At 39.6% G+C, this 27,668-nt stretch overlaps 1 pseudogene across 1 annotated transcript in view; it reads left to right on the top strand.

The window, feature by feature from the left end:
• Positions 1-27,668, top strand: part of LOC143746056 (uncharacterized) — a 129,781-nt pseudogene that overhangs the window by 20,348 nt on the left and 81,765 nt on the right. Inside the window, exons 4-5 of the transcript XR_013206425.1 lie at positions 16,019-16,307; positions 17,245-18,785. The product of XR_013206425.1 is annotated as an uncharacterized LOC143746056 (transcript). The remainder of the gene's footprint in view (positions 1-16,018; positions 16,308-17,244; positions 18,786-27,668) is intronic.

The following is a 27,668-nucleotide window of genomic DNA, read 5'->3' as shown; positions in this document are numbered from 1 at the left end:
ATATAACACTATCATTGTGTTGAGCTAATAGGCTGATACTTCTTAATTATTAATTTTAATGAAAATAAAGTTTATAATCTACTAATATGTATTTAATAATCAGCACTCAAAAAAGCATTTGAATAGCATCAAAAAATAGCATTTGAATTTCCCATAAAGCAGTTTTTATAACAAATAATTGTAGCCCATTATCTTCCTAATAACATGCCAAAAATATATTTACTCCAGTATAAAAAATATAAGGTCTGTTTCTAAATGCTTCTGAATATTAAACAAAACATGGCTTACTGACAGATTTATTTTAATATAGCCTGCATTAAATCATTAAGACATCAAATACATATATACAGTATAATAAAAACAGTGCATATGTTTAGTAAAATGCTCTAGAAATGTTTCACAGTCTAGCCTTCCTCATGCCGGCTACGACTGGATTTATTTTTTTCTTCAAAGAAAATGCAGGGTGATAGTTCTTCTTTGGCTGCAGAAGAATACACTTATACTTCTAAGGCCCTGTTTACACGAGAACGATTCTGGGTGAAAACGTACAAATATTTTATCGGATGTGCCTTTCGTTTACACGGCGACGGCGTTTTGGAGGCTTAAAAACGCAAAAAAGTGAAACCACCCTCCAGAGTGGAAATCTTAAAAACGATCCACCGTCGCGTTCCCATCTAAACAGTAAAAACGCAAATCTGCTCACTGTGGCTCTCGTCGCGTACGTGTTTACGTCACAGGCATGCGGCATTACAGGAAAATAACCCCAATATGTCGGATTATTTCCATACGTCGGACCTTCAAGTTGCCATAGCAGCTCTGATAAACGTACAAGAGTCTTTTCAGCAGTTGTACAAAATATTCTCAGATATTGGTGTTGTTGTGACGTAGTGCTTAACATTGCCAGCTAGCCGCCTGGAGTGCATACTACATCGAATTTCACACACTTTTACGTCATCATATGCATGCGGATTTCCCCCCGATAACGCTCGTCTAAAACGCAGAATAAAAAGTGATAACGCAACGCCACTTTTGCGTTTTCTCTTCAGATCGTTTCCGTGTAAACATAGCCTAAGTAGTGTGTTTTAATCGACTGAACAGCTAGCAAAACAAGTGTTAAAAGTGTCTTTCTTTCTTAAAAACGTGAATTACCAATGCGTGGCTTCATTCTTTATGGGGTCTGAGGCTAAACTTGTTCTAATATTTCATTTTGTTTTAGGGAGCAAGTAGCAGACAGATGAATTTATTAAAATGAGGGCCGCAAATGAGTATTTATTTACCGGGGCGATAAACTCGGCCAGTGTGGATTGGAGGTAAGGCAACGAGCCATTTGTAATTTTCCACTAGGCTCACTTGTGTATTAGAATGAATAGCCCTCACCCTATATAGTATAACCTACACCAATAAGACATCCAAGGCAATAGTCTTTCACTTTCACAGCACTGTTTTTTGTAGTGCTGTCATAAAAGCTATATATATGTTTTAACCAAATTAGTGTCCATACATATGATTTCTGGGGTACTTTGTATGTATGTACTGCTGCATCATATTTTGTAATCTGTTTTAATATTTTTCATAAGTGTTTCCTTTTTCTCTTGTTTTAGGACAATTCTGGATATAATGGGCCTGTTGGGGAAGCTACTGTGCCTTCTCTTTTTGCCATGTTCTGCTGATGGCTTAGGTTGTGAAGATGATGGTCCTGGGCCAGCTGGATCTGATGAAGATCCTGAGTGGAAAGAAAGATTAAACTTGGTGGCCTAAAAATGGTAATGATCAAGGCAGCAAACATCCTTTTCCTCCGACAAATACATTTTGCGGTTCTCACATGGAATTACACATGTCTGCATCTACTGTAAATTAGAGTCATGTGCAAACAAATCTACTTTAAAAATCCACTTAACCCAGCTTCTAATTACCTGAGCCACACAATAGCCATCCGTCAAATAAAGCTGTTAGCAACACATAGATTTTTCTAAAACCGGTGAAGTTCTTATATATGCTTGTTTTAGATGAGCAAAATCCGAGCAGAACTGATCACTGGTTATCACCGCGAGATGCAAGCCAGTTAGAAAACGTATCTACTGGGTGTGGTGATGGCGCAGTGGATAAGACACATGCCTTTGGTGTGAGAGACCCGGGTTCGAATCCACTGTGTGACACCAATGTGTCCCTGAGCAAGACACTTAACTCCTAGTTGCTCCAGAGGCGTGCGACCTCTGAAATATAGCAATTGTAAGTCGCTTTGGATAAAAGCGTCAGCTAAATGAATAAATGTAAATGTAAAACGTGTCGAGTGTGCCTTGCTCTGATGTCATGCTGAAGAATGTCTAAAAACTCTCGCGAGCGCGAAGCAGTTGTGTCGGATTCTGCAGTGTATCTCCACCGACTCGCTGAGCAAAAGCATGAAGGGAAACGACTTAATGACGACACAGCTTAATGCTTATTGGTTTAAACAATTGTGATGTATGTTCTCTCTTAAAGGCCATGTAAAGGCAATTTAAAAAAAAAATTCTAAACACATTATAAATGTTAGAAATGTATTGCTAAAACACATGACAAAGTACTGTGAACTGTGAAGTACTGAATTGTGGAGTCAGACCGTTAAACAATTTTTCACCATTGATATTTTACGGATTTTTTGGGCGGGGCTAAAAGGGTACTCGATGATGCACTGGAGCCCCTGAGCTCCTGGCCCCGCCCCTACCTGATGACCCACTGGAGCCCCTGAGCTCCTGGCCCCGCCCTACCTGATGACCCACTGGAGCCCCTGAGCTCCTGGCCCCGCCCTACCTGATGACGCACTGGAGCCCCTGAGCTCCTGGCCCCGCCCTACCTGATGACCCACTGGAGCCCCTGAGCTCCTGGCCCCGCCCTACCTGATGACCCACTGGAGCCCCTGAGCTCCTGGCCCCGCCCTACCTGATGACCCACTGGAGCCCCTGAGCTCCTGGCCCCGCCCTACCTGATGACCCACTGGAGCCCCTGAGCTCCTGGCCCCGCCCTACCTGATGGCGCACTGGAGCCCCTGAGCTCCTGGCCCCGCCCTACCTGATGACGCACTGGAGCCCCTGAGCTCCTGGCCCCACCCCTGCCTGATGACGCACTGGAGTGCCTGAGCTCCTGGCCCCGCCCCTACCTGATGACCCACTGGAGCCCATGAGCTCCTGGCCCCGCCCTACCTGATGACCCACTGGAGCCCCTGAGCTCCTGGCCCCGCCCTACCTGATGACCCACTGGAGCCCCTGAGCTCCTGGCCCCGCCCTACCTGATGACGCACTGGAGCCCCTGAGCTCCTGGCCCCGCCCTACCTGATGACGCACTGGAGCCCCTGAGCTCCTGGCCCCACCCCTGCCTGATGACGCACTGGAGTGCCTGAGCTCCTGGCCCCGCCCCTACCTGATGACGCACTGGAGTGCCTGAGCTCCTGGCCCCGCCCCTACCTGATGACGCACTGGAGCCCCTGAGGCTGGCCGCTCCCCTAACAATATAAATAGAGCACATTCGCATCAGTTTGCCGCTCAATCGCGAGTTACTGTCAGTATTATTAGTTACTACAGCTTACAGTTTGCTAGTTAGCTATGTCTTCGTCACGGAAATGCTTACTACCTGGATGCGATCACGTACAAAACAGATCGGTGTCCTTATTTAAATTGCCTAAATACGATCACATCAAGAAGAGGTGGATTAATTTTGTGAAGAGCCACCTTGATGGAGAGCTGAGGATCACCACAAAAAAACCGCCTCTGTAGTGATCATTTTACACAGGATAGTTTTATAAACTTTCGTCGGAGACAACTGGGATTCACTGATAATCCGCTGGTGAATGGGGCCGAACAACTATCTCCCGCCTCGGCCTTCATCCTGTCGCGCCGACAACTGGTGACATCATCGGCAGTGCGTGCCCACCAATGAGTGTAAGTTGCCTTGTGCGCTCATGTTATAATTAACCTAATAAGCTGCTAGGAGCATCCATTCCGGCGGATACGCCCCCAGCGTTTGAGAGCAGAGACTACTGCTCATTTTTTCAAGATTTTGATAGCTTATTTTATGTTCTTGACGGCTTTTTTTATCATTCAAATTTGCGTGGGTGTCTAATAACACATTTTTCTGTGATATGACAAACTCAGAACACATACTTCATTTTGACTTTACAGGGACTTTAAAGGGTAACTAAACCCCTGGTCAGAGCCTGACTCTACCCACTGGCAATATTTGAAAAATGCTGGGAAAGTGGGCAGAGCCCAGCGGAGGACAGAGCCCATCTGTCTGTATGGACCTTGCCTACCTCACCAACAACCCCTTATGTCACGAACCACCCCAAACATCCAATAGGAAAATTCAACTGCAGTAGCCACCGTTCAACCTGAAGAGGGCAGCACTCAGACGTTTTTACACCATATATTGTAGACTTAAAACACTTTATACCCAAATGTCAAAAAAGTTACTCGAATCAATGAACAGCACTAATAAAGCCCCATTCTTACAGATCATTAACTAAAAAAAAGTTGGTTTAGGGTTTAGTTACCCTTTAAAATGTTTGATTTTAAAACTCTGATATTATGTTTTTAAGTGTATAAATTATGTGTGAATATTTCCGAACTCTCTGACAGTGCGATCTCTCTATGGGTTATGTGATGTAATTTTTATAAAAACAGGCTGTTTTAAAGAAAAAAATATTGATTAACACATTTGGAATGGAATTAAATAACAAGTAGGCTACAATGGGTGTCTTGTTCATTATATTTATTTTCATATAAAAGCAACAGAACTTAAATTATATCCAGTTTAGCAACACCGTGCACGAGCGTCTATCAGTCTTTGATCTCGCAGGTGTCAGGTCGAGGAAGGGGAGGCTGCAGACCTGGAGCCGGCAGATATACGCCCCTGGCAGTTTTACGCCCCTGTTGTTCCTGATGCGTCCAGTAGGGGGAGGCTGTACAGCGACACGAATTGAGTTATGTTAGTAAATAATCTTCTTTTGTTTTTTAATTAATACATTTATTTATTTTGTATTGCAAATGAAAGGATACAAGACATTAACAGTGAGAAGAGAAAAAAATAACAAGGGGGACATCAAAAGAGATTGAGGCTACACAAATCAATACAATTTTACATTTTGTCAATATAAAAAATTAAAGGTGCTTTACATCAGACTCAATGATATTATTTATTTTAGAAACCTTTGAGTTTAAAGGTTTTGACATTTTCTTAAAAGAAGAAAAAAGGGACTTTATATCAGAGGAGAATATTCTTAAATCGGGATCATTGAATGGTTCTGTCTTTATAAGGATGAATCTTGCCCAGAAGACAAAGTAATAATACCGTATAATCAAGATTTTTATCATTAGAATGAAAATCTGACAAAAAATTATAGATTCTGTCATTTGTGTGTTAAATAATCTGCTAAAGTTATTGTTGTTTAGCAATGATGCAACATTTATTATTTATAAACAATTAGCCTGGTATAGGTAGCCTATCAATTCATTTCTATATCAATGGATGGGTCTATAATTTATTTCGAGAGACAAAAAGTACTTGACGGTCAGGTTTATGTTCTATCTGGCTTAAACTCAGCTATACCACGTGTAGGTTTAGTTGCCCTTAGTCTTCTCTACTCACTTTAAAATGCATTTTCTTTTTAATTGTCTTTTGTTGCCTGTCTTTAGCTTGTGTGAGATGGCCTCTTCTGGTAAGACCCTGTTTACTCCTTGCATTAAAACATACTCCACATTGTTTCTGGGGCAACATTACAGTAGATATTGGAAATATCTGAACTTGTTTTTTTACAGTCTATGATGTGAACACACAAAAGACACATTTATAATAGCCATGTATACATGTATGTAAATCTCTCTCTAAGTGAAGAGTTGAACTGCACACTCACTCAAATATTTTGATTATTTCCAACATCATTTCTTAAAATAGCTTACTGGTCGGGACTAAAATGCAGGCTATGTGCACTTAATGTGGGTTTTATCATACTCTGTCTTTACCAAATTCTTTTTAATTTGCATCTCATAAAGGTGTGTTTGCTTTAGCTATAAGAAAATGAAAATCTATCTCTAAACTTATAAACACTCATTATTTTTTTATGACTTACAAAATAAACAACTTACAGAGACATACATGGACATGGTCATTTTCAATTTTCTCTGCACAGTCCATCATTGGTGGCCAAAAGAAATCAAAGTGGCTTGAATCTTTTTTCACTATTGTTCCATCAATAAGTGGTTGTGCCGCTGTACTTTGAAGATCAGGAGCAAATTGATGCAATCCACACACACCTGACATCAATTCTGCGCACACACACACACACACACAAACGATAAAATCACCATGGATGTCCTTTTTAAAAATAGTTAAAGAAGAGGGGTAAACCATAGGGGAGTCATCATAATTCATAAATGGTGTCAAAAAAAAAATTGTGAACAACAGTATTGTGTCTTTCTTTTAAATGGCCCTTGGAATTTTAGAAAAGGGATAAATTGTGTTTGTCTTCATAAAATGCTGTGTAGGACACTGTTTTGTAGCTGTACAAAACATAACGACCAATAGAGAATGGTACTACAGCTAATCAAGGATCCATATGATTACACGGTACTGTATGTCTAATGGGCTAAATTTGGTTAATATCTGAATGTAACTATAAATTCACAACAACATATTTCACTCAGTCTTCCATATAAAAACCTGTGGTGAATAGGCCTATAACTGCAGTAGGTCATATACTTTTCATAACATAGTTGATCCAACTGTGTATTTTTAAATGTTCAATTCACAAAAACACATAGTCTTCTGTAGGCTGAGTGAAGAGAGTGAAGCCCAACTGAATAGCTAAAGACATTTTAATCCGTGCAGATCTAAACTGTAACGTTTATATTTAAATGAACAAAAAACAAACAAAAATGTCTATGGACGGGTTATTCATGTGTAAGAGTCGATTTAATTATGTTATTTTGAAGTATATTCCCCTACTGGACGCATCAGGAACAACAGGGGCGTAAAACTGTCAGGGGCGAATATCTGCCGGCTCCAGGTCTGCAGCCTCCCCATATAGGTCAGATCCGAGATGCGAGAAGAGAGATGTCTTGTTTGCTCTTGCACTTGCACTAACGGCCGTTAGGAAGTGGTATATCGCTTCCTCTTTAAGCATTCGCGCTTAGTCTCACTGTGTAAAGCAGACGAGAAGCACAGTATCTTTTACTCTCTCGTACGTCCTATTTACAGTCTCTTTGTAACTTTATAACAGTGTACATTGTGTTAAAACTTTGCTGATAAGTGTAATTAGCAAATTCTCTTTGAAAATGGCGCTTTTAATCGTGATCTATCATTCGCACGTGTGTTTTTCCATGCAGGAGTGAGCTAGAGTAGGACTTCCGGTGTGTTTTTGCTCATTTTGCCTCGTACTACTCTTCTTTAAAGGTATGTTTGCACACTTAATGGTTATTTAATTTGTTTTAAGTATAGCAGTCTAAGATATAATATGTGTTGGACTAAAATCGTCAGTTACCATATGGTTCAATAATATTCCAGATAGCAGTCATTGAAACTATGTTAAATCAACATTCCGTTGTCAACATTAAGTCATTGTATCAACATTCAGCGTTTCGTGATTTCAATGGAATTTCAATCGTTTTTAAATGTTAATTTTAAATGTAGGCTAATGCCATGAATTAAATAGCCTGCTTTATCTACAGCCAGGATGTTAAAAAGTAATGGAACATTTGAAATCTTGTATAAAACACTGAACACACCACACAAACAAATTCATTTTTATTAGCCTTTTTATTTAATTAATTGTAGGCTACTCTTTATTTACACTTCAATGTCCTCTGACGCCTGAATATCTTGTCGTCCAGTCCCTCCTGCCCGGTCTGGCACATGTGAAGTGGGTATCGGCGGCTGTCTCCATCTGCTGAGTAAGAGCACCTAAAACAGAAAATAAAATCACAATGCAAAAAATTAGCGCTGTGATAACAGATTTCACGACACAAGCAGTGGGTAGGCTACAGACATGTATTTTGAGCTAAATATCACAAAAATAGACTGGACTCGGAGGTTTTGCTAACTTTATAACCTAGAAGAGAACTACAAAGTAGGCCTAGGCAACTTTTGGCAGATTTTGACATAGTGGTAAAACAAAAATCTATTTCCTGCAGCACTGCGTCAGTTACTACACTAACCATCATAACGATCAGCCTAACAGTATTTGATTTGGTACAATTCATTCAAATCAAACAATAAGCAAGCTTACCTGTACGCTTGTGCCAAGGGTCCAGAAATGAGCTGTGTCCGGTGCAGTACGTTGGTATAACGTTAACACCCGTTGATCTCCCGGTCAACCAAAAATCTACTGATTTTCAATCATATTTCCCGCTCAACTATAAATCAATGACTTTTCAACACGGTAAACAGTCATACCTCTTATTACACAGCATTTCGCCACATGGGCTACATAATTATGGGAATAAGATATATTGATTTCAGATTAAACGGGTTTAAAATTGCACCTGTTTGTATCTCATAATCCAACAGTTTACGAAACAATAGCCACAAATGGCAGCAGCAGGGTTTGTATTCGAGCGAGTGCACGATACTGAATGGCATAATTATAACTCCTGTACACAAAATATTGATTTGACTGAGTTTTAATACTTTATTAGCTCCCCAATGCAAAAATTCCACAATGAAAAAACATTCCTAGCGCTGCTGACATCAGTGACCCGGATGAGTCTGTGTTATCTGTTTTGTTCATCATAAAATGAGTGGGTTTATGACAACAGCAACTGCTTCTTATTCAGACAGTTTCATTTTATTCTCATTAAAAGTATCAAAGCTTCACACAAATGCACGCTGCACATTACTATTATAGACTTATTTTGCTGCGGTTACAGTGTTATCCACAGGATTTTGTGAGACTGGTGGGTGGACATTGGTTCCTTTAAGAACATTTTGTGCATTTTAAATTTAAATGCATAAATCTTGTGCAGTTTGATAGCTGAATTACGTGACTAGATCAATGAAGAAATGTGTTCTCTTGTAAACAATTTTGTGCTCTAGTAGTAGTAGTATAACATTTTAAATATGGATATTTTTCTTACATGAACACATCGCTTCTGAAGGCCTTTATTAAACCCCCAGAGCCATGTGGATATTTTTTATTACGGATGGATCCACTTTTGAAATGTTTTATTTTTTATTTTATTTTTTTAAATCAAGCTGCTGAGTGCTTGTTGCTGCTGCGATTAGTGGCTCGCGTACAGTCTTCACTCGGACGCACGCTTCAATCTATCACTTAACGCCGTGGCGGAGACTCTATTCGTTACGGTGAAATTACAAAACAAGATGCACACAAACGTGTCCCTGCTTGATATACAATAAATTACAATACACAACAACTGATAAACATATTCGGTTTTGATGAGGAAAAAAAAACTGAAAAAAAGCATTTGTAGCATAGCATTGTATTGCAAGAAAGTATCAGTGGAAGTAACAGTCTAGTGTGACCGGCCCTTAAAGGTGCAGTGTGTGATTTTCAACGACATCTAGCGGTTCGGTTGCGAGTTGCACTAAGGGCTCAGCCCACTGCTCACCCCTCCCTTTCGAAGAAGCTAAGGTGCCTGAAACTGGACAAACATATCGTCGTCTGAGACAGCAGAGAATAGCCAGAGTAAGCCAAGAGTGTGTAACATTGTCACTGTTTCTGTACCACAGTCCATTATAAACCACATGGATAAAGTTTACAAAGCCATAGTCAGGTGAGGATCAAGGGTCTTAATATATATTATATAATAATAGTAATCAGCTGATTGTCTCACAAACGTAACCAGCACATTTCCCCCCACATAGCAAACCCATAATACAGCGAGGGAGAAGAAACACCTGAAACGATATACAACTATATATTTTTTCTAACAGGGTAGTAAAAGTTTAGCTGGCTAAATATGAGCTGTTACTGTGGCTGAGCTGGTTAAAACTTGACGCGTCCGCATGAGCCCAAAGGTGCGCGTGGCAAAAATGGCATGATTGTAACAGCGCGCGCCTCCGCATCCCCTAGACACCATTCACTACACACAATAGGCTTTTTTTTCTCTGATTTTGAAAACTCTTTGCGATCGACTTAAAATGCTTTATTTTTAGTTATGGATGTAACTCGCTATACGGTCTTCGTTCATTCTCAGCACAAGTCCTAGCCACCTATGCTGCCTCTCATGTACTACTTGCACAATCGTTTGATGGCACCCCGTACGCTGTCGTATTATCTCGTTACGGATTTTGGCTAATCTGCTAACCCTGAGTATCGTCCTTAGGGTAGCCATTTCGAATACAAGGAGTTTTTTCTCTTCCGCTTTTTTAAGGGTCCAAGTTTCACAGCCGTATAGCGCTATTGGCTGGATCAATGCTTTATACAAGCGCATCTTGGTATGTATGCTGATTCCTCTGCCTTTCCATGTCTTTTGGAGGTCGCCCATTGAACAGAACGCTGTTGCAGTTCTGATGGCCTAATGCCGGCTTGTTCCTCTGACATCGGCTCTTCGATAAGCGGTTTCATCCTGCTACGTATGATTTCCAGTATGATCTTACTAGCGTGTGCTGTGCCTTCAACTCTCTTTTTTTGTCAGTGAGCAACAATACCTCTTCACTAATCCATGGTTTTTTCTTCTTCCTTACGAACCCAATTGTTTCTTTCGCTGCTTCCTGGATGTTAGAGTTTACTACATCTAGTGCTTTGTCCACATCTTCTGGTAGGTTCTCAAGCATGGCGAATCGATTTGCTAAGGCTATCTGATATTCAAGCCTCACAGTAGGCTGCTTTATTAAATCCAAGTGATTTAATAATGTACAAATTACATCAATTTACACCAATAACATTTACCAAAGAAAACGGTTCAAAACAAAATTATACAAAGGTAGAAAAGACACAAAAGAGAGGAAAAAGCAACAACCAATTAATCCTACAACAAACAAAAGCTCAAACCGTCAAACCAAGCAAAATTCCAAACAAACTGAGCAGAGCACAAGGCAGTTCGCAATCTAAAATTGTCACGGAATGGCATTATAGTTAAGTGAGGATTCATGTGCAGGAATAAGGATCTTTAAGTAAATAAAAAAAAAAAAAACTACAAACAAAAACTCCTCATGGGGGAAAACAAGATGGGCATCTGGCAGGTACAGGGAACATGGACAACGAACCAGCACAGGGAGACTAAATAGGGAAGCAAACAAAAGAGGGTAACGAGGAAGGCAGATTATTAATCAATAACCAGGTAACAAGATGGGCAGGGCTAGACAATTGACAGGAGAGCACATGGCACAAGGAAATACATGACAAGCTATGTGCTCACAACAGACCAGACTAAACACAAACACATGACAAACCGGGAGTGTTAGAGCTCTGTCACCAAACCACGATATAGACCAGACAGAAGTGACAGATCCCTGACAGAAATATAGGCTAAACATTCACTGAGGCAGCGTGTGTGAAGCAGGGATATGTAAGAAATAACTGTGTCTGGGTTAGACAGGTCAATTTAGCTCAAAGGGAATTATTAAATAATTTATAGGGAATCTTAAAAGAATCGGTTATACGGGCGAGCAAATGACTCATCCAGCGTTCATTCTAACGGGCCGTAACTATAACCTCTGCAGCGGATATAAATATCCAAACTATAGTGAAACACTATTTATTAGCAAGGTAACTTTGATCAGCAGTTTAAGACATTAAATCTGTAAGCACATAACACAAGACAATTATCTTTAAAATACAAAGACTTTATTGATTATTCTAATTTCTAACACATAAAACTAATATCTAACACAATCAGATGCACACACACACATTCATACGAGTTGCAGAAAGAAAGAGAGTGAGGAAAGAATGAGTTTTAAGAGTGAGATGATGAAATCCCAAGTTTCTATATGCACTGAAGACATGACCTGAACGAACCATCAATCATTAATTTAACCCTTCTATCGTTTCTTAGGCGGGTTATTCAATTTTATCTCAATGCACCAGTTCAGCTTAGAGTCTGGAAGTATACTTGCGTTTGTCTGTGCGTTTCTTTGGGTTCCTTTTGTTTACGTAAAGGGATTTTCCCGGGTCCGTTGTTTGCTCGGTGCCTGGATAGATGTCTCTGGGCGGCCAATCACGTGGTGTGTTGGCGATGGATGAAAAGTCTTTTAAGTTGAAAGCGGCTTTGCAGTCGAATCGTTTAAACGAAACTTTGCAGCAAAACTTAACTTAGAACCGAGACTCTCAACAGAAAAGAAAGATAAAGCTAAGAAAGAGAAAGAAGACGAGACGAGAGTAGATTAGCGAACAAATTCACAAACTAAACCTCAACCCAACTTAAAATCTTCTACTAACCGAACTCTGGCTTTGTTCGGGTCCTAAGATTTTAAACTCGGCTGTTTGTCCAGCCTCTTAGATGAGTTCTGACCAATTTGGCACTGTTTTTATTTGAGGAGGCATTTTCTTCACCTCTCATCGTAAAAATCATGTGTTATCTGTGATCCCTTTACTTCTTCAGCTGTAGCAGAGAGTAAAAATGGTACAGTTTAGACATGATTCCTATTATAAGAACACGACATATTTTACACAGATTTCAATCAAGCCATCTTATGAATTAAGAACATATGATCGTACTGATAGAAAACAAGACACACTTTCATTCATTCATTTTATTTTATTGTCCACAATGTGGAAATTTGCCTTCGGTCTCATAAGAACAACAATCAAACCAACAACAATAAAAACTACAAGAACAGCAGGACTAACACACAGACATCTTTGGGGCAAAATGCAGCACAGCAAATAGCAATTACGTTACAATACATCAACGGGGCGTGTTATTCAGCGTCCGAATTGCATTAGGAATAAAATAATTTTTAAAAATGTTACGATTTGCCCTAGGTACTTTGTAACGTCTGGAAGAGGGAAGGAGTTCAAACTCCCTATTGAGTGGATGAGAGGGATCGTTTGCTATTCCAAAAGCTTTTTTCCTGAGAGCTTCCTCGTACATGGAACTTAATTGTTTCTGACTTGTCCCTATGATTTTTGAGGCGAGGTTTACTATTCTCTGCAACTTGTTTCTCCCTTTTACGTTTAAATTACCATACCACATCGCCATGTTAAAGTTTAGATTACTCTCTATCAGATTCTTATAGACTGTTTCCATAATGTGCTTGCTCACTCTGAAGGAGTTGAGCTTGCGCATTAGATGTAGACGTTGGTTACAGTTTTTTAAAATATAATCTGTATTTTCACCGAAATTTAGATTAGAATCAATATATGTACCGAGGTATTTGAACTTTTCTACTACCTATACTATTTGTCCCCTAATTATAAGGGGCTGCACAGGGTCTTTTTCATGAAAGACAAGTTCCTTTGTCTTTGTTACATTTATCTCTAAGGAACTTTCATCGCACCATTTCTGGAGAGATGACGCATGTGCTCTATATACTTCCTCTCCAACTATGTCCCCCCTCTTTAATAAAGCAACCAGGGCCATATCATCTGCATACTTAAACAAACGAAAATGTTCCCGATCTAATTGGAATTCGTTTGTATAAATGGAGAAGAGTAATGGTGAAAGAATAGTCCCTTGAGGGACGCCAGTATTAAGCACAAGGATGGCAGACTGAGTATTATTAACCAGAACCTGTTGAGGGCGATCAGAGAGGAAGTCCCTTAGAAGGTGGATAATACCACCATTTACTCCTATATCGATAAGTCTCTGCAGCAGGATGTGGATCTGCATGCTGTTAAAGGCAGATGTAAAATCGATAACCTGGGCCCTAGCTAGGTGGGAGGGGGCTTGAAGGTGCTTTGCCATGGTGTGAAACATACTAACAGTTGCATCATCGGTTCCCCTCATACTTTTGTAAGCAAACTGGAGACGATCTAAACTATTAGAAACTGATGCTGTAATATGTTTGCTTATAACTCTCTCAAAACATTTTCCAAAGATGGAAGTAAGGGCAATGGGCCTAAAATCTTTTTGTTCAGTGGCTCCAGGTTTTTTCGGAAAAGGCACAATATAGGACATTTTCCATAATTTGGGAATTGTTAAGGAATTAAGCAAATACTGGAATAACTTCAGCACAATACCTTTTAGTTCCGTGACATTTTCTTTTAAAACTCTCCCTGTCAGGCCATCTGGCCCTGGGGCTGAGTTGGGCTTAATACTGGACAAGCTGGCTATAATATCATGTTCATTCAGTATAATAGGGACATATCCCAAAATGGACCTACACACACTGTCACGGTCAGCACTAAAATCATTTTTGTCAAAACGACTGAAAAAGACATTTAGATCATTTGCAAAAGATGGAGAGGAGTGTGACAGGGGGATACGGTTTTGCTTAGTTTCCCGACCCATCATCACATTTAAACCTTCCCATGCTTTCTTATCATTTCCTGAGAAATAATGACATTCAACTTTATCCTTATATTCTATTTTTGCTTTACTCAGTTTCGATCTTAATTCGCTTCTTTTTTTCTTGAGTAACTCGATATTACCATTTTTAAAAGCATGTTTTTTCTCACGAATACATTCCTTGAGATCACTAGACATCCATAAATTGTTATTATGAAATATTCTAACAATTTTAGTTCGAGTGATTTTACTTTCATTTCATAGCATTTTCATTTTCATAACATTCTCATTTTCCACTAGATATTTTACTCTACATCTCATCCGCAATTTTGATTTCGGCACGCTCTGCAGCAGCTGACCACTAAGGAGCGAATATCCAGTGACGTGACATAACTACCAGATACAAACTGTGCTTTCGCGCTATGGCTGGAGCTGAGCCAAAGACGGACACACTCAGCGTATAACAACTTCAACTCTTCATAAAAGGGTGAATCATTATATCAAGGGTAGCTGACTATTGTCTCCTTTTACTCTTTACCAAAAGCACTACACAAAACCAGCATGAATGCAAAGACAGCAAAGTCCACAAAAAACATTGCATTGAAAATATAAAGGCAACTTAGACACTTGTAAGGCACATGCAAACATAACATAAATCTGCTTACTCTTTGTATCAACTCAAAAAAAATAGTCCATACAGAGAAAGTTCAATAGTAGTAAGTCCGTGCAAGCAAAATATAAATAACAAAAATAATTCCCAGTAGTCCTCTTTCAGTCCTTTTCTGCTTTGGGGTAGGTAGGCAATTTGAAGTCCTGTTGAAAAAACAAGGTCCCTAAAAAGAGAAAAAGATGAATCCACTGGTTCAAGGTCCCACAAAAAACAGGTTAATCATCCAGCTCGAAAAAAGTCTCCAGAGTATAGTCCACCACGTATATCCCAGACCAGAGCGTGTGCATATGAAACGGCTCCAGCATCTAATACACCGTGTCTCTCTTCCAAGAGATAATTTTGGGCCTTCCAAACTGAGCTAGGTTAGCCAAACAATAATCTGCCACCTCACCAAAAAACCCTTTCAAAATGGGGGTTTCATTTTGAGGGTTTGAAAAATGAGGGTTTCAAAAAAACCTATTCCTTTAACCCTAGGCTTATCATAATAAGAGCCCTAAGAGTCCAACAAAAGTCCCCCTTATTCCCCTCCAACAAAAAGGTATAGGCAAATGCTCAAAACCAACATGCATGCAGATAAAACAGAATACAGTATATACAGTGCCTTGCGAAAGTATTCGGCCCCCTTGAACTTTTTGACCTTTTGCCACATTTCAGGCTTCAAACATAAAGATATAAAACTGTAATTTTTTGTGAAGAATCAACAACAGGTGGGACACAATCATGAAGTGAAACGAAATTTATTGGATATTTCAAACTTATTTAACAAATAAATAACTGAAAAAGTGGGCGAGGAAAATTATTCAGCCCCTTTACTTTCAGTGCAGCAAACTCTCTCCAGAAGTTCAGTGAGGATCTCTGAATGATCCAATGTTGACCTAAATGACTAATGATGATAAATAGAATCCACCTGTGTGTAATCAAGTCTCCGTATAAATGCACCTGCTCTGTGATAGTCTCAGAGGTCCGTTTAAAGCACAGAGAGCATCATGAAGAACAAGGAACACACCAGGCAGGTCCGAGATACTGTTGTGGAGAAGTTTAAAGCCGGATTTGGATACAGAAAGATTTCCCAAGCTTTAAACATCCCAAGGAGCACTGTGCAAGCGATAATATTTAAATGGAAGGAGTATCAGACCACTGCAAATCTACCAAGACCCGGCCGTCCCTCTAAACTTTCAGCTCATACAAGGAGAAGACTGATCAGAGATGCAGCCAAGAGGCCCATGATCACTCTGGATGAACTGCAGAGATCTACAGCTGAGGTGGGAGACTCTGTCCCTAGGACAACAATCAGTCGTATACTGCACAAATCTGGCCTTTATTGAAGAGTGGCAAGAAGAAAGCCATTTCTTAAAGATATCCATAAAAAGTGTCGTTTAAAGTTTGCCACAAGCCACCTGGGAGACACACCAAACATGTGGAAGAAGGTGCTCTGGTCAGATGAAACCAAAATCGAACTTTTTGGCAACAATGCAAAACGTTATGTTTGGCGTAAAAGCAACACAGCTCATCACCCTGAACACACCATCCCCACTGTCAAACATGGTGGTGGCAGCATCATGGTTTGGGCCTGCTTTTCTTCAGCAGGGACAGGGAAGATGGTTAAAACTGATAGAGACATACCCCAAGCGACTTACAGCTGTAATCGCAGCAAAAGGTGGCGCTACAAAGTATTAACTTAAGGGGGCTGAATAATTTTGCTCGCCCAATTTTTCAGTTTTTTATTTGTTAAAAAAGTTTAAAATATCCAATAAATTTCGTTCCACTCAATGATTGTGTCCCACCTGTTGTTGATTCTTCACAAAAAATTACAGTTTTATATCTATGTTAGAAGCCTGAAATGGGGCAAAAGGTCGAAAAGTTCAAGGGGGACGAATACTTTCGCAAGGCACTGTATATGTATTTTAACTTAAGTGAGCATCATGCAGGGCTTTACTGTGGCAGTGTCACAAGCGCTTGTCATATATCACAACTATTCAGTGTTTTTAACCACATAATGTTTCTTTTAGGTTTTAGAAATTTTAATACATATAATTTATTCTTTCATTTCAGACCTGATGAAAGAGAGCGAGTGAAGAACTGAGTGAAGTGGAGGAGGAACATCATGTCAAACCTGGAGAAAAACTTTTGAGCCGCTCAAAGACTAAAAATAATTGTTTAAAGTAAAGAAGATACAATAAATATTTTACCTGAACTCAGTGTGGAAAGAGTTTCACATACAAACATAACCTTAAGAGTCACAAGAGTATCCACACCGGAGAGAAGCCATATGCATGCGATCAGTGTAGAAAGAGTTTCACAACTAAACAATGTCTTGATTGTCACATGCAAGTTCATACTGAAGAGAGGCTGTTCACACTGAAGAGAGACTGTTCAAATGTGATCAGTGTGGAAAGAGCTTCACATTAAAAAATCCTTTTGAAGTTAACATGAGAGTTCACACTGGAGAGAAGCCGTTCACATGTGATCAATGTGGGAAGAGTTTCAGGCAATCAGCACACCTTAAAGAACACATGAAAATCCACACAGGAGAAAAGCCGTTCACATGCGATCAATGCGGAACGAGTTTCCCACAAAAACATATTCTTAATGTTCACATGAGAATTCACACCGGAGAGAAGCCATTCACATGTGATCAATGCGGAAAAAACATTTTCTAGTGCATCAGCCCTGAAGAAACACCTGAGAGTTCATACACAGGAGAAGCCGTATTCATGTTCTGTGTGTGGAAAGAGTTTTTCACTGTTGCACACTTTATATACACATCAGAAAATACATACTGGTGTAAGAGCTTATATGTGCTTTGAGTGTGAAAAGACTTTTATTTCAGTAAGCACGTTAAAACGGCATAGGATTATTCACACTGGAGAAAAACCTTAGAAGTGTTCTCACTGTGACAGGAGTTTCAGTCTGTCAGCAAATCTGAAAACACATGAGATGATCCACACTGGAGAAAAACCTTACAAGTGTTCTCACTGTGACAGGAGTTTCAGTCTGTCAGCAAATCTGAAAACACATGAGATGATCCACACTGGAGAAAAACCTTACAAGTGTTCTCACTGTGACAAGAGTTTCAGTCTGTCAGCAAATCTGAAAACACATGAGATGATCCACACTGGAGAAAAACCTTACAAGTGTTCATACTGTGACAAGATATTCAGTGACTCATCACATCTGAAAATACATGAGAGGATCCACACTGGAGAAAAACCTTACAAGTGTTCACACTGTGACAAGATATTCAGTGACTCATCACGTCTGAAAATACATGAGAGGATCCACACTGGAGAAAAACCTTACAAGTGTTCACACTGTGACAAGAGATTCAGTCGATCAGAACATCTGAAAACACATGAGATGATCCACACTGGAGGAAAACCTTACAAGTGTTCACACTGTGACAAGAGATTCAGTCGATCAGAACATCTGAAAACACATGAGAGAATTCACACTGGAGAAAAACCTTACAAGTGTTCACACTGTGACAAGAGATTCAGTGACTCATCACCTCTGAGAAAACATGAGAGGATCCACACTGGAGAAAAACCTTACAAGTGTTCACACTGTCACAAGAGATTCAGTCTGTCAGCACATCTGAAAACACACGAGAGGATCCACAGCAGAGAGAAACCGTACACGTGTGATCAGTGTGGAAAGAGTTTCACTATTAAAAGTGGCCTGAAGCTACACATGAAGATCCATGCCGTGGAGAAACCACATCAACACAGTCTGAGATCACGGTAAGTAGTTCATCTTTATGTGCTGAGCAACAAAATCTGATATCTTGAAGTTAGTTTGGCTTGTGTGCTTTTCCTGTAGCAGCTCACCATGTGACCTTTATTTTTCATATGCATTTAGTCCATGGAAATTTGCAGAAATTGGTATGTTTTCACACAGTGACCCTCATTTACAAAAAAAAAATTGGGCACATGGTTGTTTCCATGCAAAAAACTTGGCATTTATCAATATGGATGTGAGCAGTGACTATATTGAAATCTCCTGTCAGGTCTCAATTACCTTTAGAGGGAACTCGCGATGCGTCGATGACGCTTTGGGAAGCCCATGCATTATTGTGTCTGAAGCACGTGTCAATTAGTCCAATCGCGACAGTGAACGTCACAGGCGGGTGACGTCATGACCAGGAAAGGCTCTTACAGAAGAGTTGATGAGTTTTGAGTGAGCTCTTGGTGGTTTGAAGATAATGTAAGCGTACACGCTGGACGATGGAAAGGTTGCACAAATCAAAGCAAGAGGAAAAGTCACAGCAAAAGCAAGACAAAAAGCAACGCAAGACTGTTTGTCATTGTGTTATAGGCGCGTCCATCCAACCCGTCTTTGTGTCAGTCAATCAGATATTGTTTTGGGCAGGTCCTATGCCCCATTCTCCGGTTCTTGCATGTAATTAGCATAATGTCCACCTGATCGTGTGCGCCCAAATATCTAAAGCTGCATTTACACTTGGCATTAACATGCAATCACCGAGATCCTATCAAGCAGATCGGATCATTAGCCAATCAGGACATGGAGCGTTTACAGTTGTTCACCTCTAGCAAAGCAGTGTGCAGCTCTTCATTAAGATCTCATGACTGACTGTGATTGTACAGGCGATTACCTCGTTCAGATAATGTTGCACTCTTAAAATGAAAAATGACACACATAGTTAGTATCATGTAAGTCTAAATAAACTGTTTTAAAGATTGACATTCATTGTAAGGTTTAATTTCTTGTCTAAATTACGTCTGGCCATTATTTTCTGACAGCCACGCGGTGAGACTGGGCGGGGATTTATATGAAGTCCACCTGTGAATGCAGACACGATGGCTGGATTACATTTACATTACACTGAGATCCGATTACAATGCGTCCTCGACTACCTCCGAACCTGGACAACAGGATAACAATCCTGTCGGATGACAGTCCGATCAGAAGCGCGTCTACACTTGTCTTTTCAATTTGTATGTGGACAACATCTGGATACAGGTCGCATGTTTAATGCAACTTTCAAAATTTAAATATGGTGCATCCTACAAAATTCTACTTTATATCAAAATTCTAGGAATATTTTACCCGTCAAGTAGGTACCAAATAACATATGTTTCCCTTAGTTGAGGTAGAAGGATTTAGCTTTGATAAATGTTTAAACACACAGAAAGAACTTGGGTAATATAAAGCATACATGATACAAAAGATATACAGATGGTAGCATCTTGTTACCGAAGCAAATTCCTTGTGTGTGAAAGCACTACTTGGCAATAAACTGATTCTGATTCTGATAAGGCAACTTCTGGTGATTTAGTTCCTATAATTGAAGTAGAAAACCCACAAATTGGCTGTAATAAATGTTAAAATCGCAAATAAATCCATAGGTTATATAAAGCATACATGATAAATAAGATATATATGAGGGTGATCGATTCAGCTTATTGGAAGCAATATGATCGTATAATGTTGCATATGCTCATTCAGTGACTGGGTCTGGACGCAGTGGTCTGTATGCATTTCCCTTGATCGCTCTGCTCCCGGGAGTTCTGGAGAAGGTCCGCCAGGATGGAGTGAGTGTTCTGTTAGTAGCTATGTATTGGCCAAACCGAGTGTGGTTCTCGAACCTATTATCCTCTATAGGGCTCTCCCCTGGAGCTGCTGGTCAGGAGGGACCTTCTATCTCAGGCGGGGGGAGCAATCCTCCATCCCTGCCCAGAAACATTCAACCTGTGGGTCTGGCCTCTAAGGGGTCCCGTCTCAAAGACTCTGGTCTCTTAACCTTGGCTGAACTCCAGAGCTCGTTCCACAAGGAAGCTATACACCCTGAAATGGAGAGTTTTTACCTCTTGGTGTAATCTACAACGATGGGATCCTGTTAATTGCACTCTGGGTTCAATACTTGAGTTCCTGCAAGATAGTTTTGCTTCAGGGTTATCTCCTTCAACACTGAAGGTTTATGTTGCAGCTATTGCTGCTTACCATGCCCCCTTTGGGGGGTTTATCTATGTGAAGAGATCCTCTCATTATACGTTCCCTTCGTGGCACTCTGAGGCTGAGGCCCGCAATTTGTAACAGAGTTCCAATTTGGGATCTGGGTCTTGTTCTAGAAGGTCTATCTGTCGCTCCCTCTGAGGCTCTTGTCTGTTTTAGAAAAAACACAACTGTGTTCCTTCTAGCCATTTCCTCAATAAAATGTGTAGGAGATCTCCAGGATATCTCAGTATCTCATGCCTTGTGTTTGCACCCGGGATGGTCAAAGCCATTCCTCTATCTGAAACCGGTTACGTACCTAATGTTCCAACCAATGTCCCCAAGGCGTATCGTACTGCAGGCATTCTGTCCTCCTCCCTTTAAGGATTGAGACAAGGAGAAACTGAACCTCATCTGTCCAGTCAGAGCACTGATACTTATGTCCACAGATCTGCCCAGTGGAGAAAGTCTGATCAATTACAAATATGCTTTTGTCCCCCTAAGAAAGACCTTCCTGCATCCAAGCAGACGGTTAGCAAGTGGATAGTCGAGGCTGTCTCTTTTGCATATGAGGTTCTATGCCAGCCTATGTCTAAACGGATGTGCTTTTATCCTTTCCTATTCATGACGTCACCCGCCCGTGACGTTCACTCTCGCCATTGGAGCAGTTGACACATGCGCTTCAGACACAATCACGCAGGGGCTTCCCAAAGTGTCATCGACGCATCGGGTTCCCTACCCAGTGAACTAGCGTTACAGTCATAACCTGAGATGATATTGTTATTGTGAACGCAATCTGGGGAAGGACTGGTTATGGGAGCATTTACTGTAGATTATTGTCCTGACCCCTACAAGTGCACAATAACCACATTATTAAAATGTCAAATTAAAAATTAAATTATAATAGATGAGTATCCATGACCCATTAAAATACCACAATATTTTTTTGTTTGGCTTAGCATACACAAATGGCAAAATCAACAGAACATTAGGATTCACACATCACACACCTTTATTTTTATCTTTATTTTATTAAATTTAACGGATAGTGTGGGCATCTTGTGCACTCACACACACACACACACACACACACACACACACACACACATTGGTTCTAGGGTTGCTAAATTGAAATTTCAGCCATTCTCAAGCAAACTTAAATACAGGCAACCAAACAAAAGTTACACTGCTTAATCAAAATGGTTTGCTGTACAATCTTTGTCAGTCAGCGCGCCCAGCGCCCTTCAACCACACACAATTTTGCTTAAAGGGTTACAAACAAAAGTTACACTGCTCAATCAAAATTGTTTGCTGTACAATCTTTGTCAGTCAGCGCGCCCAGCAACCTTCAACCACACACAGAGCCTGACTCCACCCACTGGCAATATTTGAAAAAATGCTGTAAAGGTGGGCGGAGCCCAGCCGAGGCGGGGCGTGCATCTGAGACGCGTCTTTCTTTTGGCAAGGGTGTGGTTAGCTGGTGGCTGCTTACGCGTGATTTTTTTTCCCAAACCACTTCAGCGGAAATCCCGCCCTGCAGCCGATTTCATTGGTTTAGGTTACAGTGACGGGTAGGTTTAGGGATCAGTGTTTGGTGTAGGCAATCAGTACAGTGATTGACATGACCAATGAAAACTTTTAAATCGGCTGCAGGGCGGGATTTCCACTGAAGTGGTTTGGGAAAAAAAATCACGCGCTGCTTACGCCACAGGCCACCACAAGTTCCAATAGGAAAATTCAACTGCAGTAGCCACCGTTCAATCTGAAGAGGGCAGCACTCAGACGTTTTTACACCATATATTGTAGAATTAAAACACTTTATACCCAAATGTCAAAAAAATTACTTGAATCAATGAACAGCAATAATAAAGCCCCAGTCTTACAGATCATTAACTAAAAAAAGTTGGTTCAGGGTTAGTTACCCTTTAAGTGAAGGATGATGTTTTTTTTACCGTAAATAAAAACAAAACATTTACTAACACTATAAACCTGGATATTTTAGTTGCCCTCCTAACTCCACAGAAAATCCTTTCAATTGAATGGTATTTGGAACAGGGCAAGAATGAAAAATACCCCAGCCAGCACAGCCATGTGGGGCCCAAATGGGTTTGACCTGGGCTATCTAACTGGGACCCAGACAGTTTTGTCCTCAGTTTCCATGTAGGCCTCACATGGGTTTGCCCAGATGAAATAAACACTGCTCAGTGTGCACACTACTGGCTGTTAAATGTAACACTGAATCAGTGTTGGAGTTAATGAGATAATGAAGTGATTGAATAATGATTGAGCATTATTGATGAACACCCACTGTTAACAAGCAGAATCATTGAAGGAAAGAAAAACACAAGAATTACTTCCAGCCACAGACTTAGATGAAATTAACTGAAGATAAAATACATGAAATCTCTCAAGATCTGATTAAACAACTCCACAAACAGCATTACCAGCTTCACTTATTACTAACCAGACTGACTTTATTTGATTTCCGTTTTAATTAAATCAATAGTTGTATTTTAAACTCTCCATTATGGTGGTTAGTGTTTGCTTTAGTTGGACTCTTTACCCTTGACTATTTAGTATAAAATTTTCTCTGGCTGCTTTAATTGTGTGTTTATAAAGCACATTTGTTGTGGCAAAAAAGCGTAGAGAAAATTAGATTGGGTGATGTTGACTGATTTTTGATGATTTGTGTTATTAGTGTTGTTTTATAATATAAGCCATTTAATGTTACAGCATGAGAGCAATGTTCTTTATCAAATAATATTAAGGATTTTAAAAACATTTAGTTTTTCTTTACATTATTACTGGGTCATCAAGAATCAGTGTATGACTCTCAACAATGGTGACAATCAATTAAATGCTTCATGCTGCAATGCATGCTGGGTACCACCAATCAAAACTCACCCATATCTCCCAGCATGCATTGCTGCATTAATAAATTATGCAGCTGGATTTTTTGTAGCTTGTTTTATGCTCAGGGGTGATCTGATTAACTGGATATTTTGTATGATTGTCACCATTGTTGAGATTCATATGATGTTTCTTGATGTCTGTGTGCGTCTAAGTAAAGCAATAGATGAAAGTTTTTTGTGCACTAAATAGTTTTTAAAAAACAAGTATATTATTTGATAAACAACACTATTAGATATTCTGTAGAATCAAATGACGTCTATTTTGAAAAATACATTATTAAAACCACAAATCCTATATAATCCTATATCCTTTAGATCAAAGCATTAGACACGGAATAAGATCAGGGATGCAGGTAATTACATGATGACATCATCATCATCAATAAACAACCAACATCACCTGATCTCATTTTCTCATGCCTTTTTTTAGCTACAACAATTGTGCTTTATAAACACACAATTATAGCAGCCAGAGAAAATGTTATACTAAATAGTCAAGGGTCAAGAGTCCAACTAAAGCAAACACTAACCACCATCATGGTGACTTTAAAATACAACTGAATCATTATTGATGAACACCCACTGTTAACAAGAAGAATCATTGAAGGAAAGAAAAACACAAGAATTACTTCCAGCCACAGACTTAGATGAAATTAACTGAAGATAAAATACATGAAATCTCTCAAGATCTGATTAAACAACTCCACAAACAGCATTACCAGCTTCACTTATTACTAACCAGACTGACTTTATTTGTTTTCTGTTTTAATTAAATCAATAGTTGTATTTTAAACTCTCCATTATGGTGGTTAGTGTTTGCTTTAGTGTTTGCTTTAGTTGGACTCTTTACCCTTGACTATTTAGTATACAATTTTCTCTGGCTGCTTTAATTGTGTGTTTATAAAGCACATTTGCTGTGGCAAAAAAGCGTAGAGAAAATTAGATTGGGTGATGTTGACTGATTTTTGATGATTTGTGTTATTAGTGTTGTTTTATAATAGAAGCCATTTAATGTTACAGCATGAGAGCAATGTTCTTTATCAAATAATAAGGATTTTAAAAACATTTAGTTGTTCTTTACATTATTACTTCGCCATCAAGAATCAGTGTATGACTCTCAACAATGGTGACAATCAATTAAATGCTTCATGCTGCAATGCATGCTGGGTACCACCAATCAAAACTCACCCATATCTCCCAGCATGCATCAATAATGGTTCATCAATAATTCAGTGACTGAATGAACGTATCATTCAGTCACTGAATGATACGTTATTTCAGCCATGGTTAATTTGTTTGTTTTGATCATCAAATAAAGAAACATCATGATACTGAAGAACAAAGAGGTTGGTGTTTAGGTTGGAGAATATTTCAACTAGTTTCTTTGCCCTTCACAGAAATGTGATGACCAGTAAGATATAAACTTTTGTCACATGCCCAGAGCTGCTGCAGATACACATTTGAGAGAATTTGGTGGCACTAGTGAAACCAGCATTAAAGATTGGAATTACTTCAAATAAAACATTAGCATTTTATGAACACTTTGAATTGCGTAAGTCATGGTTAACAAGATAATTGTATAAAAAGTCCATTGAAAGTAACTTTTGCCATGTAAGACATTTACATTTATGCCCTTGGTAGACGCTTTTACGCCTTCTATTGTACGGGCATCAATTTGCTTTTCCTTCAGTCCAACACATATTTGTTTAAGGTTCGTTGTAAAAAGATGGTCTGTCAACACATTCTTACATTCTTGCATAGTTTAGAGGCCAATCAGTTTGTGTCGTGTAGGAAACGATGTGATTGCTTACAGATCACGTCAAGCCTGCGTCATCTAGAGTTTCATGACCAAACTAGTGACTTATAACAAATCATCTTCTTGACATTAAAATAGATCATAATCGTGCACAGCAGTTGTTGACCAGATTTGATAGGATTTAAGCTTCACTTTGTGATGAACATGATTTGATGTTTCTTTTAGACCTGATGGTCGTGAACAAGAAAGGAAAAACAGAAGCCAAAAAATCTGTCTCCTGATATTATATATTCATATGAGAGTTCACACTGGGAAGAAGCGGCTCAAGCTTTCTCTCTGAAATCACATCAGCTTCTCATTCCGAAGAAAGACCATTTATCTGTGATCAGTGCGGTAAACAGTTTCATTGGGCTTCAGTCCTCAAGAAACACTTGAAGATTTATTTGAAGGAGGAGATTTATTCGTAACGTTAGACACTGCGGTGTGTGTTTCAGTGCTGGAAGTCCTTTACTACAGATGATGAACTGAAAGAACACCGGAAAATTCACACTGGAAAAAAACATTGAAGATCAGGAGCTGAATAAGAGGCCATAACACTTAATTTTTAACTTGTTCTTTGTTGTTTTTCATCAGAACATCTAGTAAATCTTCCACTTCTACTCTTCCATGCAAGTATTAAGCGTAGTGTAAGTTCTGGCAGGTCACGTTAGTCAAGCTCGCATCAGCTGACACTCAGCTGATCCACGTCTACCTATAAGAATACGACGTCTATCACTGTATACATATATAAGCTCCTTCAGTATTATCAGCAGCTGTCGTGTTTTCTCAGAAGCTCATTACCCTCCTCCCTCCCCAGCTCCACCTCTCTCAGTCAGGATTTGGCATTCTGATTCCCCTTGAATCAAAATGAATTCTCAAATTATGTACTTAAAAACCTTGAATTAATGAAATCTGCATACATTCATGTTGGTTCTATTGTGTTTACACTAAGGGGGGTTTTTGCTGCTCTTATCCACGCTAGGCTGCATGGATGCGCAGGAAGTTCTTGCCCAGAACAGAACCATACCGCCAATACAAACTGTATGCTAATTGCCAATCGTATTTGATGATAGTGGTCCTGACTGAAACAACATAAACTTTCATGTAGCTTTGAAACTGGACACTTTTCTTCTCTTCTTCTCTTGAGATGATTTGGCTCTTATAAGTCTTAAAGTCAGTAAACAGAGAGATTTGTCTCATTCAATTTCACTTTTACTTATTTTTTTGTATTTGCTTCAAATAATGATCGATTAAACGCATTACTCATTTTTATCAACAACTCATTGTTATTGTCCATTTTTATTTTATGCTCATTCTGCTTGAATCAGAAATGATTTTAGTTCTGACCTCTTCTCTTTGTTCTCACTGTGATTTAGAAGAGGATGTGATGGAATGTGAAAGACAACTTAAGGACTATGGTAATCAGGACTGCCAGAGGTGACGAGATCAACGACCCGTTGATCGCAGGCTAATCTAATTGCCCATTGTACAACATGTCCTACATATCTCCTTATTCATCCAGAGAACTGTGCACACACAGTGGAAACCGCACCAGGAATAACAGCCAATGTAATCTCACCCACTAACCCAGAAATGGACATCTGGGTGATACCTCAAACAATTTGCACTAAGTGTGGACTCTACAAGTTCATAACACTGCAACATGGACTTTGAGAAAGGTTTGGAAAGGAAATGAATAATTTCCAAGGTTCTAATGACATAGTTTCATTTAACTGTGTATTTTGGGACAAATCAACAAGCTCCGAGGGTGGAAAGGTGGGACTTGATGGACGGACACTTGGAATGCAACGACCCAATCACACCACTACAGTAGGAAGGCAGGAATAAGTAATAACCTCCCCAACTGGAAGGAATAAAAGCTTTCACAAGTGAACAATTGTAAGTCGCTTTGGATAAAACCGTCAGCTAAATGAATAAATGTAAATGAACTGCTTACCCTTATG

Source organism: Siphateles boraxobius, unplaced genomic scaffold (assembly GCF_051911475.1).
Source record: "Siphateles boraxobius isolate OS27281-9 unplaced genomic scaffold, OSU_SipBor_1 21, whole genome shotgun sequence".
NCBI classification, from domain to species: Eukaryota; Metazoa; Chordata; class Actinopteri; order Cypriniformes; family Leuciscidae; genus Siphateles; species Siphateles boraxobius.
This window is presented reverse-complemented; position numbering and strand designations above follow the sequence as displayed.